At 46.3% G+C, this 17,427-nt stretch overlaps 1 long non-coding RNA gene across 1 annotated transcript; it reads right to left on the bottom strand.

Annotated features, from left to right (window-relative positions):
• Positions 1-6,765: 6,765 nt before the first annotated feature.
• On the bottom strand, positions 6,766-17,346 carry LOC308596133. The gene is made up of 5 exons (XR_014012340.1): positions 17,192-17,346; positions 12,981-13,109; positions 12,691-12,834; positions 9,461-11,889; positions 6,766-8,317 (listed from the first exon to the last, which is right to left on the bottom strand). It is a non-coding gene; the product is annotated as an uncharacterized lncRNA (long non-coding RNA).
• Between the last annotated feature and the right edge of the window lie 81 nt (positions 17,347-17,427).

The raw sequence follows: 17,427 nt of genomic DNA, 5'->3' as shown, positions 1-17,427 counted from the left end.
GGCAGAGTATGTTTATTTCCTAGCTGTATCAAACATACTGAAAATCCCTCCCCAATCCAACTTGCGGCAGGGAAAACCCTCATCTCTGCAACTAATGAGCTATATTTGAAACTAACTGAAATGAACATTCTTCATCTCAAAACGGTCAAAAACCCTCAGAGGATATTAGACAAAAAACAAAACAAAACAAAACCCTAGGATATTTGGGGGGGGGGGCTCTTTGTAGACTTATCATGGCTACCAAAGGAAAATACCATGTAATTTTCTGCTTTCCTATTCTAAATATCTGGGTCAAATGTTAATTTTGCTGGACTATGTAACTACACACACACACACACACACACACACACACACACACACACACAGCTTGTTTTATTATAGAGTCAACAATGAACAGTAAAATCAAATAATGACAATTTTGCCAATAAGTACACTATAGTACTGTTATGATTATTATTATTTTTTGCGGGGTTGGGGGAAGTCCCTTCTAACCTCTGGATCCAGCTTATGTTAAATAAGCCAGGCTAGCTTTCTGCTGAGGCAATTGCCTGGGTGATGGGCCATTAGGGGGAACAAAGGAAAGGGGCTCTGTGTGAGATGGTAAATGGGTGGGGCCCCTCCCCCAACTTGCAGAAAATTATAAAGACAAAGCCAGAGTTAAGAGTTGCAGTGTTGTGAGCTAGAAGCAAAGCAGCAAGCTGGAAAGAGAGAGACACAGAGCGATGATTGATTTCTGTTTGAATCCAAGGCTGCGGCTATGGGAGAAGTAAGACCCAATTGGGGTGTTAATGCTGTAAACCCCTCCATTGTAGGCTCAGGTTGTAAAGGTCAAGGAGAAGAAGAAGAGGAAGAAGAAGAGGAGGAGGAGTTTGGATTTGATATCCCGCTTTATCATTACCTGAAGGAGTCTCAAAGCAGCTAACAATCTCCTTTCCCTTCCTCCCCCACAACAAACACTCTGTGAGGTGAGTTTGGCTGAGAGACTTCAGAGAAGTGTGACTGGCCCAAGGTCTCCCAGCAGCTGCATGTGGAGGAGCGGAGATGCGAACCCGGTTCCTCAGATTACGAGTCCACCACTCTAAACCCTACACCACACTGGCTTTCCAGTGTGGGTAAAGGGTAAAGGGACCCCTGAACGTTAGGTCCAGTCGTGGCCGACTGGGTTTGCTGTGCTCATCTCGCTTTATTGGCCGAGGGAGCCGGCGTACAGCTTCTGGTTCTTGTGGCCAGCATGACTAAGCTGCTTCTGGCGAACCAGAGCAGCGCACAGAAACGCCGTTTACCTTCCCGCCGGAGAGGCACCTATTTATCTACTTGCACTTTTCAAACTGCTAGGTTGGCAGGAGCAGGGACCGAGCAACGGGAGCTCACCCCGTTGTGGGGATTTGAACCACCGACCTTCTGATCGGCAAGCCGATATATATGTAAATAAGTCATATATCCTCAAGACACCACAGTCTCTGCTGTGCTTCATTCCCAAAGGAAACACCAACCCTGGGTAAGTTCCTGGAACCCCCGGGGATCTCACACTGCTCAGAGATTGAGGAGGCCTGCAAGAGTAGCAGTATTAAGTTGCAGAGAAAAGAATGCACTCCACCAAGTGGTAGAAACAGAAAGTGCAGGGAAAACATAGAATTCAGACCCAATATGCCACACGGGTGGCGCTGTGGGTTAAACCACAAAGCCTAGGGCTTGCCGATCAGAAGGTTGGTGGTTCGAATCCCCACGACGGGGTGAGCTCCCATTGCCCAGTCTCAGCTCCTGCCAACCTAGCATGTGGCCAGCATGACTAAGCCGCTTCTGGCGAACCAGAGCAGTGCTTGGCCAGTAAAGCAAGATGAGCAGCGCAACCCCAGAGTCGTTCGCGACTGGACCTAATAGTCAGGGGTCCCTTTACCTTTACCTTTATGCTACACTCATTTCCATGTTGGTTAGATAGAGTTGCCCTCTGTTTTACTGCAACTGCTGGAATGAGTTAATGAACAGAAGGGTGCCTGGGCCACTTGTGCCTCTCGGTCAGCTGCTCTCCTCAGTTAAGACTGCTGGCGCTGGTTTGCCCCAAACATAACAGGTCACAGATCTGGTATGGGAGAAAAGAGACTTTCTCATCATGAAGGAGAGAAGACAGAAGAGTTGAAGTGATCTTGTGCAGAATGCTTCAGTCTGGGGGGTTGCTAAGCTTCCCTATGGGCTGCAGTCACTGTTGCACCCAGGAGTGGAAGCTTAGAGCTACCCTAGATCCTCCTTAGCAGTTCCTATTGGCTTGGTACTGTGAAGTCACAAAAGAGGCCACTGGTTGAGCATCTGACAACCAAGCTGCACCAGGGTACTTTGATTTAATTCAATTTAGACCAGGCTTCCACAACCTTGGCCCTCCAGATGTTTTGAGACTACAATTCCCATCATCCCTGACAACTGGTCCTGCTAGCTAGGGATCATGGGAGTTGTAGGCTAAAAACATCTGGAGGGCTGAGGTTGAGGAAGCCTGGTTTAGATTACTCTTTATTTGCCAGCTTAACTGTTTTTGCCTTTAGTATGACTATGCCAGTTTGTAACAGGGCTGCTGGACTCCTGAGGAATTCCATGCAAAGGATCTTTCATTGGCGATGGCTGGACCAACCTTTAAGTACAGCTGCCTGGGGTCTTCCATATCTTTGCAAAGGTGCCAGGAAACAAAGACATCAGCCTATAGCACACCGTCTCCCCAACATCTTTAATGATGACGGTGACAGTGAATCATGCATGTGCTGTTCCCCTTTTTGTCCCAGCTTCCATGGTAAATGACATATTGCAAAAGTGACCTAATAAATCAGTGCCATTGCATGTAAATTGCCTGGCACTCTTTTGAGTCCTGTAAGACAGCTGACAGCTGACCTTCATCTCATGCCGCACACCAGAAAGAAGAGCATGCTGCCTTTCATTTCCCTAAATTTGTAACTCTTTACTTTTCCAAAGCAGACGTGGGGCGGAAATGATGGCAAACTACTCCCGACATTGAAAGGAACATCCTGAAGCCCAAACATTTGCATTCTGGGGATTGGCAGAAATTGATCCATAATCAAAGGCACCACTTTGTCTGTTTTTAAGCTTCCAAGGCTGTGTACATACATCAGCCTTTGAAGCCTCATGGTTTGGGCTTTTCTAAAAGCCCTTTTGTAGACACTGCTTTGCAAGGGTCTATTCCTTTCGGCCTCTTAAGTGAGATGGGCGCACAACCCTAGAGTCGGACACGACTGGGCCATACGGGCAGGGGTACCTTTACCTTTACCTTTTTATTCCTTTCTACTGTGCCGATAGCATGAGTAGTTGTCAAATCATTGTCCTCTGTACACAAAGAGGATGTGTCATCTGTAGCTAGAGCACATTAGTTTCCTTGCTCCCTTCCCTTATGATGCCTGCAAGTTTACTGAAATACCAGAAACCCAGAAGTACAGCTCACTTATATTACAGTGTGCCCAGAGGCTTCCTTCCCTTGAACCATGCAGGCAACTTCATAGTATCTGTAAAGTTGGAAGGGATCCTAAGGATCATCTAGTCCAGGCATAGGCAAACTTGGCCCTCCAGCTGTTTTGGGACTGCAACTCCCTTCATCCCTAGCTAACAGGACCAGTGGTCAGGGATGATGGGAACTGTAGTCCCAAAACATCTGGAGGACTAAGCACTGGCGGAGGAATGGGGGGGACAGGGGGAGCGCACCACTGCCCCCGGCACCATCGGGAGGGGGGTACCATCACAGCCACACACCCCGGACATGTGCCGCGCCCCCCCATGCCAGGTGCCACGCCCCTGGAAGCAGCACGACACACCCCCAGGATGCACACCACGCCCCCGTGGGCGGCGCATCAAGCTCCTGGGATGTACGCCAGCCATGCCCCCGCCTGCTCTCCTCCCCTGGTGCTGGAGCATGCAGCTTTGCTACTGGGGCCGAGTTTGCCTATGCCTGTTCTAGTCCAACTCCCTACAATGCAGCTGTTGTATAGTGGGAAAGATGGGCGACAGACACAGCTCTTTTAAGCAACAGCTCTTTATTACAGCAACAGTGAAGTTGGCTGCCTTGTATAATGCTCAATAACTCGTAACAGTAACAAATTCCAACTAACTACCCAATCGGTGAAAGCAACTCTCAATCCTTCATTTGCATACTGGTGGCCCAGAGTGAGAACTGCAGCCAGTCTGAATACATAACAGCAGGAATATTCAACTGTCCCATGCAGGGACTTAACCTCCAACCGTGGCTCTACTATCCATTGGCTACATTTCTCCTTTCTTTTCCTTTTCTATTTTTTGCAAGGCACTCTGTATGTCCCCCCCCAACCTTCAATGCCCACCACACTTTTAACAACAACCACCCTGCAAGCTTACTGATATACTAGAAGTCTAGTAGCACAAGTTACATTTTTACCCAGTGTATGTCCAGAGGCTTACTTCCCTTGTACTATGCAGGCAGCTTCATGGCTAAATATCTTTTTACTCTGGGCAAGGCACTCTGAGTATGCTCAGAGGCTGCCTGTTCTGGTGCTAGGAAATAGTAACTGCAGACTGCACAGTGTCTGTGTTATCGCAAGTCATATAATAATACTTTAATTCTATTAATGTTTAAATGTTTTAATGATTTTTAAAAAATGATTCCCCCCCCCTCTCCCTCTTATATCAGTTAATTCCTCTGGAGTCACGGTGGTTTTGTAAAAGGGCTGTGGACAAAATGGATGTGCCTCAAATCTGTAGAACTGCCCCCATAAGCAGATAATATGGTTCTTGTTGGGAAAGATGTACAGTGATTGCAAAACTAAGTTGATCAAAGCTTCAGGATTTTGATAATCTGGAGAGATTACTTAAAAATAATACCACCAGGCTGCCTCTTATCAAGCAGCCTCTGAAAGTTCCCTGGGGTCTCTCGGAAACGTGTGTGGTGTTAAAATCAACTGAGGTGTTAAAATAAGCTGAGACCACTCAGGGCTTATGCAACAAGAGATGAATGCACTAAGATTAAAAAAGAAAAGTATAAGATCTGTAAATGTTACAGAGGGAGAAACGCAATGCCCCCAAAATTACACAAACCAGAAATATTCCAAAATATTCCCTTGGGAGCAAAACCAAATCAAAACTGGATAAACACAATTCTCAGACCGTAGTCTCGAACAGTTCCTAACTCATCAGGCTCTTAGCAGATTTTCCTGGCCGTGATTGTATAGTGGCTAGTACTCTGTGTTGTGAGGCTCTTAGTAGATTTTCCTTGCTCACAAGGTTATTTGAAGTGTTTGGTTATTTGAAGTGTTTCTCCCAGGCTCCCCATAGAGTCATAGCATTAGAAGGGACCCCCTTCCAGGAATCACAACTAAAGCATCCATGACAAATGGCCATCCAATCTCTGCTTAAAAAACTCCAAGAAACAAGAGTTCCACCACCTCTCGTGTGAGTCTGTTCCACTGTCAAATAGCTCTTAACTGTCAGAAAGATCTTCCTGCTGTTTAGTTAGAATCTCCTTTCTTGTAATTTGAATTCATCGGTTCGAGTCCTACCCTCCAGAGCAGGAGAAGACAAGCTTGCTCCATCCCATGTGACAGCCCTTGAGATATCTGAAGATGGCTGTCATATCTCCTTTCAGTCTCCCCTTATCCAGGCTAAACATACCTAGCTCCCTCAACCCTTCCTCCTAAGGCTTGGTTTCCAGACCCTTGATCGTCTTGGTTGCCCTCCTGAGATTGCCCATGTGAGATCTGCATGTCCATGTTCAAGTTTTTATTTCACACAGTTTAAAAAAAAATTCCTTCCTGTAGCACCTTAAAGACCAACTAAGTTAGTTCTTGGTATAAGCTTTCGTGTGCATGCACACTTCTTCAGATACACTTCTGAAGAAGTGTGCATGCACACGAAAGCTTATACCAAGAACTAACTTAGTTGGTCTTTAAGGTGCTACAGGAAGGAATTTTTTTATTTGGACTATGGCAGACCAACACGGCTACCCATCTGTAACAGTTTAAAAAAACAATGTATCTATCTTCTACTGTCGGGTTCAGGAGCAGAGGCAAGGGCAAGGGAGGAAACAGAGAGCGAGGGGGAGGAGGCAGAAGAAAAGATGAGTGATGACGACGACCCGAGATCTCCGAGTCTTTCCAGTGAATCAGAAGATTCACAGAAAGGAGCACCAGTGGTCAGGGCAAGGGGGGAGCCTAGGGGGACACCCCAGGAAGATAGAGCCAGAGGGGACTCAGAGGAGAGCAGTTGGAAATCGGGACCAGCGTCACAGCCAGAGAGCAGGGAAGAGGAAGAGCGCCAGAGATCAAGCGCTGGCAGCTCGCAACAGGGGGAAGGGCACGAGTCAGGAGTGGCCACACCTCCATCGGGGAGCGAAGAAACGGTCAGACGGAAAGTGGAAGGTTGGGCGCGCGCGCCAAGTTCAAATGCACAGGAAAGTGACGCAGTAGGCAGCCAGGAAAGGGAGCCAGGTCCTAAAGCCCGGCGCAAGGAGACAGGGAGTTCCGGGGGGTCGGCGTCAGAAGAATCCCGGAAGGAAGAGACCCCGGGGGGCAGAGGGACCCAGAGGAGAGCAGTCAGGCGGAAAAGGTGGAGCAGGGCTAGGATATTAAGTTGGTGCACAAGGGGCGGAGACTCAGACGGAGCTTCGCCGATCTAGCCATTAGACGTAGAGTTGCACGCAGCAGCTTGGGAATGGAAACTGTAACTCAATAAAGACTTTTACTTAATGACCGCTGGCTAGCGTGATCCTCTGTGAGCTAGGATCTGGAAGCAACTCTGACATCTACGTAAAGACTGTGAACACCACCAAATTTGACAGAAGCAATCAATAAACTACACCCACCATGTTGACGCATAAAAGGGCTGGTATTGGAGTCTTTCCTTCTGCCTGCTAGCCAGCTGTTTTGAAGAACGCTGTCACTGATTTCATTTGCTACAGCTGCAGCTTATTCAGATGCAAATTTCCATTTGGGCCAGTGTAATCACTTTTGTTTAAAATATAAATTATAGCCTGCATACAAAGAAGTGATTTTCAGTCATTAAAAGCTAAGCTCTGGCAGCCAAACTAAAAATGGTCATTTCTCAATATAAAATTTAATGTTTTGATTTTCCCTCTTGGGGGCCTATAATCAGGCTGTGTTTATTCTGCAATTGCAATAGTGCAAAATTGGGTACAGAGTGCATAATTCAGCATACTGTACTTGGAATACTGGTTTATTAAAAAGGTCCTTCGGCCTATGAATATAGAGTGCAGCAAAGTCCAAACCCTCCAAGTGTCCCTATTTTCCAGGGATGTCTCTGATTTAGAGAAGATGTCTTGGTTTTGGATTTGATCCGGGAGTGTCCCGCTTTTCCTTAGAATGTCCCTATTTTCACTGGAGAAATGTTGGAGGGTATGGGGTTATCCAACCCCCAAGCCATCTGAAGGAAATCCTGTATAGTGAAGTTGTTTAAAAAATGTTTAATGTTTTCTTATGTTTTTATATATGCTGGAAGCTGCCCAGAGTGCTGGGGCAACCCAATAAGATGTGTGGAGTATAAATAGTAGAATAATTATTATTACAGAGTGGGACGTCCCTATTTTCATCAAAGAAATGTTGGAAGTTAAGAAAGTCTGATGAAACTGCAGAAGCCAGATCAGTATTTATCCACCACCAGTTATTAGCTTTGGACGTAAAAAGGGGTGAGAGACAGAAACTTTCTGTAAAGTGTAGAAGCTCCCTGTATGATCTCTGTTGGTTTTAGCACGTCAGAATGTGTGGAGTAGATACAAACCAGGTTTTACTAATGGTTCAGACTCACCACAGGCGAGAGCTGTTTAGGTAGCTGAGTAAGACTCTGGGAGCCCTTTGGTGCACTAAAGAACTTTAGCTCTTGTTGTCTCTTGGAATATAGTTACATAAACGGTTTGGGCAAATTCATAGATTCATAGAGTTGGAAGGGACCATGAGGGTTATCTAGTCCAACCCCCTGCAAACCAGGAATATTTTGCCCAACGTGGGGCTTGAACCCACAATCCTGAGATTTAAAATCTTATGCACTGGGGTGGTTGCCCCAGATGCAAAATTTTTAGGGGTGCAAAATTTCAACATCTGTGGCCTCAATACAGCTGCCTGCTTTCGTCGCTGGGCTCCTTTGAAAACAGCTTCTCCATGCGAACCAGGAAGTGACCTCTCCAGACAATGGAACAACTCTTCTTTTTATCTCTGTGGCTGCGGCCTCCTGGGTGACATGGATGCTGTTAGGCAGCTGCATGAACATGCATACTCCATCCGTTTCCTTCTCTCCAAGCGGCCCCTGTTTGGTCTGACCCAGCAAGGCTCTCCTTATTTTTTGAAGCCTGGGTGGAATTACACACATAAAAAACACTGTGAAAAGGGTTTTTTTTTAAAAAAAACATTTTGAAAAATTCATTGAATTTGGCATAGCTCACTGTCGCCATCTAGTGTCACATTTTTATATTGCACTTTGCAACACATTTAAAACGTTTTACATGCATCTGTATAGCTGAGCCCCTATTCTCAAGGGGAAAGTGGGATCAGTTTTTTAGGTTAGAGAAAGGAAGGGCAGCAAAATTGTAGCTCTGGGAGTGGGGGCAGAGATCCTGAAGACCTCTATATCTGTTGGACTCTCAACCCTCGTCGCTCCTGACCACTGGCCATCTTGGCCAGCTGAGGCTGATGGGAGCTGGGGTTCAACATCTGGAGGACCATAAATTCCCACCGCTGCTGTAACCAAGAGGACTTTCCTGTCACAAGAATTCAAGTGGAAACTGTCTGAAATCGGAGGGAACATGTAAATTGAGATAAGAGTTTGTTCACGCAAAATAATTTCTCATTTGTCAATGTGATCCTCCAATTTTGTCTTGTTGATAGTCCTAGGTTTTACTGTCAGAACAATTTCCCGAGGGAGCTGTTTTCCTAGGACACTTGGAATTCCATGCAACATTTATTTGGATTGCAATCCAATCCTATAACCAAGTTTTGTTGGGTATCCATAATGCCTGGCCTAGCAACAGTGCAACGTAGAAACAAACTAAAGTTATCTCAGCTGCAAAGTCAACAGCACCATCGGAGAGGCAAAAATAAAAATGAAACACAACTTCTCCAGCTACTCTCACAGCTCCAGGTGAAACGTTCTGTACTAATGGGGCATCCATCACAACAGGAGCCCAGTGGCTGGGAGGAGACCCACACAGAGAAAACAGAGGTCACCGCGGTGCAAGAGAAGTTTCTAGAGTCCCACTGATCGAGCAAAAACACTGTGCAAATCCTTGCACACAGAATAGATCTAGGTGTCCTTAAGACAGGCACAGGCATTTTGTAAAAAGAGAGGTGTGGATCTCTGTAGCATCCTTCCCCACGGCACCAGCTTGGCACCAGCTCAGGGAGCAAGGCTGGCTAGCAAAAAGCATTCAGGAAGAGAGTGAGTGAGAGACAGGATACATAGGCAAGGGAGCAGAGGGCTCCTCCACCTTTTTCACCTGCGTGTTATTTTTTTTGCTCCTTAATCATGGCTTCTCCTCTTTCTACATGATTGTGACAGATCTAAGTTTGAACAGAAGGATCTGCTGTTATTGCATCTCAGCGGCCCTTTAAAACACAGCCAGACCCCTACGTCTAGAGCCCTGTGACATCACAGTCATGGCTTTCCCCACAGAATTCTGGGAGCTGTAGTTTGTCAAGAGTGCTGAGAATTGCTTGGAGGCCTGTAATCGCAGCAAAGAGCTACAGTTTCATAGTTCCCTGTGAATAGGGATTTATTCAGGCATAGGCAAACTCGGCCCTCCAGATGTTTTGGGACTACAACTCCCACCATCCCTGACCACTGGTCCTGTTAGCTAGGGATGATGGGAGTTGTAGTCCCCAAACATCTGGCGGGCCGAGTTTAGGGGTGCCTGGATTTATTGACATACCACTTGGGGAATAGGAGCTCTGTGAGGGGAACAGGGGCCTCCAAACAACACTCTTAACAAACTACAGCTCCCAGAAGTCTGTGGGGGGGAGCTATGGCTATTTAAACTGGCATAGTGCTCTAAATGTATGCTGGGACTGTGGCCTGTGTCCCAGTGGTGAACTGATATGCACCTAGAAGAACATGTGCCGTTAAGGACCCAGCGGTGATGATGGAAGGACCTGTGAGGAACAAACTGTGTCTGTGGTTTAACAGCTTTCCTCCCCCTCTTTTGTGAAATTGTTTTGTTGTGAACCAAAAACTCCTGACTGTGGTTCTACAAGTGCTTCTTTTATTAAGAACACAACAAATTGCTCCATCTTGGCACCATCTGAAAAGAAGTAATCTGTGGATAAAAGCTTTTTGGTTGTTCTGATCTAGGAGCTGAAAGCACAGACTGTGTCTTTATGGGCTTGATTTTTTTCTTTTTTTAATGACACATAAGTGACATGGAAGTTGGAGCTGGGTGTACGCACAGCCCAATCTGATGCGCTCTCCTAATGGCACAAAGTGGGCTAGATTATGGGCTGCTAATCATTTACACACCAGGGGGCATTGACAGGCAGGGACAACTTTACCCCAAGCTAAGGAATTAGGAGAGCCTTAAGGACTCCAATCAGTGTGAAGCTGGTTTGACAAACAGCATCCAACAGCAGCACCTTATAACAAAGGTAATGTTGTGTAATGTGTGAACATGGATTAAAAACCCAGCCCTGGAAACGCAGAGAGTGTATGGTAAACAGGAGTGTGAACACAGCCAGGAGACCTTTCTTTCTCTTTTTCTCTGGACTTAGGGTCCCAGGTCGGAACTGATTTGGGAACCATCAGCAATACCGCTCTGCTTTGGAAACTTGAAGCAGCAGCAAAGTTGCACTCACTTGGGATGCAGAATTGACCCAGGAACCATGATTGTTGACCCCCTATTCTAGCAATGCCTCATTACAGATACTTTAGGGAAGTGACTCCCAATTAGCTAAGGACTGTGGCCCCCGTTTTTCAAAAGCCAAGGCACTTTTGAAATTTTTGATAACTCTATGATAGCTTTTGTTATGTTGGTGGTGCCAGGGACCCCCTGGGTGAGTTATGTGGACTCCCTGGGGCAGGGAGGGCCATCTAGGGGAGCAAGCGTCCCCCCAAAAATTCAAGGAAGGGGCTAGGCCCCCTCAAAATTCTGCAGCAACTGTGTGCATGCCGTGGATGCACATCATTTGACGTGCTCATCTCACTCATGCATGCCGCACGGCGTGTTAGCGTCACTTGTGCAAGCCACAAAGCATGCACACAACATGTCAACTTAACTCCTGTTTGGCTGCTTTGTATCTGGTTGTTAGTTTGTAATTATTAGACAACTCAGGGCATGAACCATTCAAGCTTAAGCACTGTTATTTCCCATTGATCTGAAAAGTAGTGCTAAGTGCAGGCTGAAATCAGTGAGTTTTTGAAGCAGTTAGTCTGGATTGTATCCTCTCTCTCCATTTTCAGAAGGGGGAATGTATTTTTTTCCTTTATTTCAATGTCTTTGCAAAGCAGTTCAAAATAATTTGCAATGCATCATTTAACATTATGCAATTACTGCCTCCATCTTTCTAACAGCTGCAAAACAATGAGACACGTTGTCGTTCCTCTTTGAAGCAAAAGCACATGTCACACCACTGTTGTATCTTTATGAAAATATGTTACATTTTGATTGCATTCTGCGCTTTAGTCCTTTGGCACCTTTGACCTTATGTCTCACTCAAGAATTGCTAACAAAATTAGCTCAGCTAATTTCAAATGCGTCAGAACTTGCCATTTCTTGTCCTGTCAAAATGTTCCGGGTGAACTTGTTCATGCAGCAGAAGGTGAGTGGTCAGTCTCGATCAGGGCTGCTGGTGGAGAATACTTTTCTCGGGCTCTGAACCAGCATGGGCCCCAAACTCTCAGCTTTCTTTTTTTTAGAACAGTAAGTCAATCTGACACCTATAAAGAAAGTTAGAAAGGAAAATGTGCAGATAACGTTGTCAGGCTTTGGCAGACAAATACAGAAAAGCTAGGTATGTTTAATCATTGTTGCTATGCAATTGCAGGAAGGAATGCTGACCATCCCTGCTTGGGCTTGAGAGAGACCCTCCCGGGACAGCAGAAAAAACAGGAGAAGAAGCTTGTTTCTGTTGCTGCCAATCTGAACAGAGGATAGTCTTCCTGTGTACTGAGGTACCTTCCTCCACATCCACATTATTTCACTTACTCCCCAAGTGTGCTGCCTTCACATTATCAAACACAACCAGCTGGCTTTGGCATATTTTACTCTGAAGTATTTCCCTTGAAATAAACGAGGCTTCCTTCCTACTCAAAAAAAATTTGTGATATTGCCATATTCAACACCCTCTCCAATTTTCCATGTCCCCCCACAACTGCTAACGGGCTGTTTGTCATCACTGGGCTGTTATTTATACAGGAACCACAAGCCACAAATGTAAAATACAAAATGAACCAGCAAATACAATGAAAAAACCATCAAATGCCCTACAGCTGGAGCAAGTCAGTATTCATAGACTCATAGATCAGAGTTGGAAGATACCCTGAGGATCATCTAGTCCAACCCCATAAAATGCAGCTGTCCCTTATGGGGATCGAACCTGCAACCTGGGTGTTTGCAGCACCGTGTTCTAACCAACTGAGCTAATCCTGTAGAATGAATTTCAGCACACGGGTGGTTTTATTCATAAAGGTTGGTAAAATGTGTGTGTGTTTTGCTGACAGCTGTGAAGCTATACATACTTAATAGTATCTCTTGCTGGTTGTATCTTTCTATTGCTTTTCCTCCCCGAAGCTCAAGGCTAGGTAAATTGTATTCCCCTCTTCCCTTTTAATGTTCACAACAGCCCTGTGAGGTAGGCTGAGTTGGTAGTTCAGACACCAAATCTGTGAAACTGAACATACTTAAAGTATTATTTTGCTTGTTGTTGATCAGGGTTGGCAAACTTTTTTTGGGGGGGGGAGAGATATTTTGTTGTAAGTATTGAGCCTATGAAAAGTTGTAGTTAAATCAAGGCGGGGGGCTGATTTACTGACTCATTTTTTCTTTATATGATCTGTGTATGGCATGCCATATTTGCATCTTGTTTTTTTCTACCAGGAGTTAAGGGTTGTGTCAGTTGTTCTCCCTTCTCCCTCGTCGTTCTGTCTTTGTAAGAGGCCTGTGAGGTAAAATAGGTTAAGTTAATATATGCACGTAAACAGAAGCTTTTTGCTAATGGATTGCCTGGCGGAATGGGCAGGGCAGGGGGAGTGTTGCGATATACTTCAGGCTTATTCTGGGGTAATTGGTTTGTAATGGCAGTCACCCACTGTGGAAACTAGAGAAGGTTAGCTCTCAAGAAGGATTCAGTTTTGTGTACTTTAAAATATATAATTATTTGCAGAGAATTTTTTAAATAAAGACTTTCTTCTTTTATTGGGGAAAAAACAAGGAGTTGTGGCAAAGGAATTTCTTTATTGCCTTTTTTTCATTTCCACAGCCAATATTCTGCAAGGTAGGAGCCATCTCGAGTGATAATCCTGCCCCCATTTTGGTTGCTGAAAGCAAGAGTCAGTAACACAAGGGATGTCACGTTGCACGAAATGGGGGTGGAAGACCATAAGATGTGCTGCAGAGTTGGGAAAATGAGAGATTTAATGCCGAAAAACATTTTATACAATCCACTCCGTCCACAAAATGCATTGAGCTTGGGCTCTCAGTTGTGAAACAGAACATTTATGTTAAGGTTGGAGGGATCCACTTATTCATTCATCTGGCCATATGATGGTCAGGTGCCAAAGAGAATGGCAGTCATGCACTTTTAATAGGTCCCAGTAACAGAGGAGTTTCCCACAATGTCTGCCCCTTAAGACTCTTGATTTTGAAGCAATCAGTATCGTTATCACAGGTTTCCCCCCCTTACTTTCCTCCCTCTCACTCACTATAGTCTCATTAATCTACAGGCACAATTCAAGTTACTTATCTACTCTTGATTAAGTGATACACCACGGTCTTGGAACTACTCTTTCTGTTCCCCGGTTACAATGTGAATTTATGCCCTACTTTTCAAGGAAAGAAGCTTTCAGAAAGCAAATGTTTTTTTATAATCATATTTATTAGCATTTCCAATAATAACAGAATAAGAAAAATAAAGAAGATAAAGAAAAGAAAGAAAAAGAAAGACAAATTTACATTCTTGCTTTCATAACCTTCTTTCCAGGACTCCCTCCTTCCCCTCCCGACCGTATTCCCCTTTCCCTAGGTTGGTTCCACAAGCTCTCATTCCCAATTAAAACCTAATATGTTTAACCCTTTAGCCAATTTAAATTTATACAATCTTACCATCACTCCTCATCTTTAACAGAAATAGAAAAAAGATTTCCCCCCCAAGATCTGCCCCAATTTCCTTCCACGAATTCCCCCTTTTTTTAAAGAAAACATGTTAAATCAAGATACCAAAGTTATATAAAGAAATAGAAGATAAAAGATATAAGAAGATTCAAAAAGTTGGTTACATAGCCTTCGGATTCCAAGATTCCCCCTCCCTTCCCCGGTTTGAATTCCCCATGTCCATCAGTCTGTGTGTTATCGGCCTGGAGGTCTCAAGTCCACAGCCAAATTTTTCTCATTCCACCTTGCCGGTTTTCTTTAAATTTATTTGTTTTATTGATATTTAACTTCAAAAATCCAGTCTAATAGAGGCCTTTAGTTTCCTTGGTCTTTGTTGCTCCTCCCATTGTTCTTTCCGTGTCGTAGTTGGTCCTTTGTTCTTTTTATTCCTTACTTTCTCAGGTTTCTTGTCTTGTTCAGCTGCTAAAACGTTCTTATTCCAAAATCTAGTATCTCTACAGAGGTTTGTTATTCAGGAACAAAAACTTATGTCCAGTCCCTTCCTTTCTTCAATAGAAAATTCTATTGTCTCCTTTTAATATAAACACCTCTGTAGACAATATAGTATTTCAGTTTTGCAGCTTTCCCAGAAGATAAAACCTGTGCACATCCCAGAGTACCGTATTTTTCGCCCTATAGGACGCACCGTCCCATAAGACGCACCTAGGTTTTTTTTTGGGGGGGAAATAAAGGGGAAAAAATTATTCCCCCCCCCAGGCGTGGGGCTGGGGCAGCCTGAGCTTCCCCCGACCCCAGCCCCCAAACAGGCAGCTCTCTGCAAGCCGTGGGAGCCCAGCGGTGGCTCCCGCTGCTTGCCGAGAGGTCCGCAAAGCCTGGACGCGCTGAGATCAGCGCGCGCAGGCTTTGGGATGCCGGCATCTCTCCCCAAGCAGCGGGAGCGTTCCCGCTGCTTGAGGAGAGATCCGCGAAGCCTGCACGCGCTGATCTCAGCGCGCGCAGGCTTCGGCATGGAGGCAACTCTCCCCAAGCAGCGGGAGCGTTCCCGCTGATTCAGGAGAGATCCGCGAAGCCTGCACGCGCTGAGATCAGCGCGCACAGGCTTCGGCATGGAGGCAACTCTTCCCAAGCAGCGGGAGCGTTCCCGCTGCTTCAGGAGAGATCCGCGAAGCCTGCACGCGCTGAGATCAGCGCGCGCAGGCTTCGGGATGCCGGCATCTCTCCTGAAGCAGCGGGAGCGTTCCCGCTGCTTCAGGAGAGATCCGCGAAGCCTGCACGCGCTGAGATCAGCGCGCGCAGGCTTCGGGATGCCGGCAACTCTCCCCAAGCAGCGGGAGCGTTCCCGCTGCTTCAGGAGAGATCCGCGAAGCCTGCACGCGCTGAGATCAGCACGCGCAGGCTTCGGGATGCCGGCATCTCTCCCCAGGCAGCGGGAGCGTTCCCGCTGCTTGAGGAGAGGTCCGCGAAGCCTGCACGCGCTGAGATCAGCGCGCACAGGCTTCGGGATGCAGGCAACTATCTCCAAGCAGCGGGAGCGTTCCCGCTGCTTGCCGAGAGGTCTGCGAAGCCTGGAGAGCGAGAGGGGTCGGTGCGCACCTACCGCTCTCGCTCTCCAGGCTTCAGCGAAAGCCTGCATTCGCCCCATAGGACGCACCCACATTTCCCCTTCATTTTTGGAGGGGAAAAAGTGCGTCCTATAGGGCGAAAAATACGGTAGTTTCCCACATACGACCGCTTGTAATGTCCCGAAACCCCTCTAGGGGGATTGCAGTAACTTTGTATCCTCTAATCCAAAAGTCAAATTGTTGTTTCTTTTTTCCCCCAACAGTTTGTATCCATATTATATCAAATTGTAACAGAATTAACCAGCAAAATACTTGTAACAAAGTCCTCTTTATATTCTCAAGATTTGACAGCTACTTTGACAGCTGTCAAATTCTCCGTCTCTCTTCGCCAGGTTCTACGAATCGCCCCGGTTCCCAGGGGGGGTTGCCTTTTCCTCTCACCCTCCACTTTTCTCCTCCAGCACAATTCTTGTAATTTCGCATCGTGGAATTAATAATTTTTATCAGCAATAAACTTCTGGATCGATCTTGGTTGCCCAGTCCTTGTTTTAGCATGTTTACAATCAGGGGGGGACTGACTTCCTTTTTAGATCGCCCCCGCTCGTGCCGAATCCGAAAAAAATTCCTTTTTTTCTCCTTTTATACCCGGTTACCCAATTACTCACGGGTTGTTGTTAAAAGTCCGAATTTCCAATGGAAGAAGCCAGCGCTCTCCGTCGAATGGCATGCGGCTGCGCTCGGCAGGGGAAGCGGAGGACTCACAGCACCACGCCGCTCCCCGGCACCCGATCCGAAGCCTTTAAAAAGGCTCCTTCACGAGTCGGGAGGGCGCTATCGGTGCCAGCCGAGTCACCATGTCCACGGGCTCCGTGCCCATGGTTTTTAAGGGTCCCCGCGTCGCCGGCGCGGTAGGACCCAGCCCCTGCCGAGCAGACTCCCTCCGGAGCTCGGAGGGAGTCCGCCATTCGGCAATGGCGCCAACCCGGAAGTCCCCTTTCAGAAAGCAAATGAATGACTAAGCCTGGATTTCTGAAGATCCTTACTTAGAGGCATCCAGAAGCAATACTTTGTATTTCTTTAGGACATTCCTTCACTCCATGTTGCTCCTCATGAGTCCAGAGGAACATTGCCCAGCTATTATTTTGTTTTAATATGCTGTAAACTGTTTTGAGATTTTTATTAAAAATATAAAGCGGTATAGAAATTTAATACATACATACATACATACATACATACATAAAAATAGAGGTGGACGATGCTGGTGTGGCAGGCAGTGGGTCCCCACTGATATCAACCAGGCTATTCAGGCCCTGATTCAAGAATATCATGCCCTGAAAGGACTGCTTACCTTCCTATGATGGCAAGTGGCGGTTGTGCCCTGGCATAGCCACGGTCCACACCCAGGGCAAACTTCTGACTGTTGGGAGATGGCACCCATCTTTCTCTGACTATGTGTGTCGCTGGGAGTCTTGTATTCAAGTGGACCTATCACAGGCAAGCTGCATTTGATAGGACCTACCCGGAAGCTGTATGCTGGCTCCCTCGGCCAGAGATGAGCGCCACAACCCCAGAGTCGGTCACGAC

Source organism: Podarcis bocagei (assembly GCF_964188305.1).
Source record: "Podarcis bocagei genome assembly, chromosome: 1".
NCBI classification, from domain to species: domain Eukaryota; kingdom Metazoa; phylum Chordata; class Lepidosauria; order Squamata; family Lacertidae; genus Podarcis; species Podarcis bocagei.
This window is presented reverse-complemented; position numbering and strand designations above follow the sequence as displayed.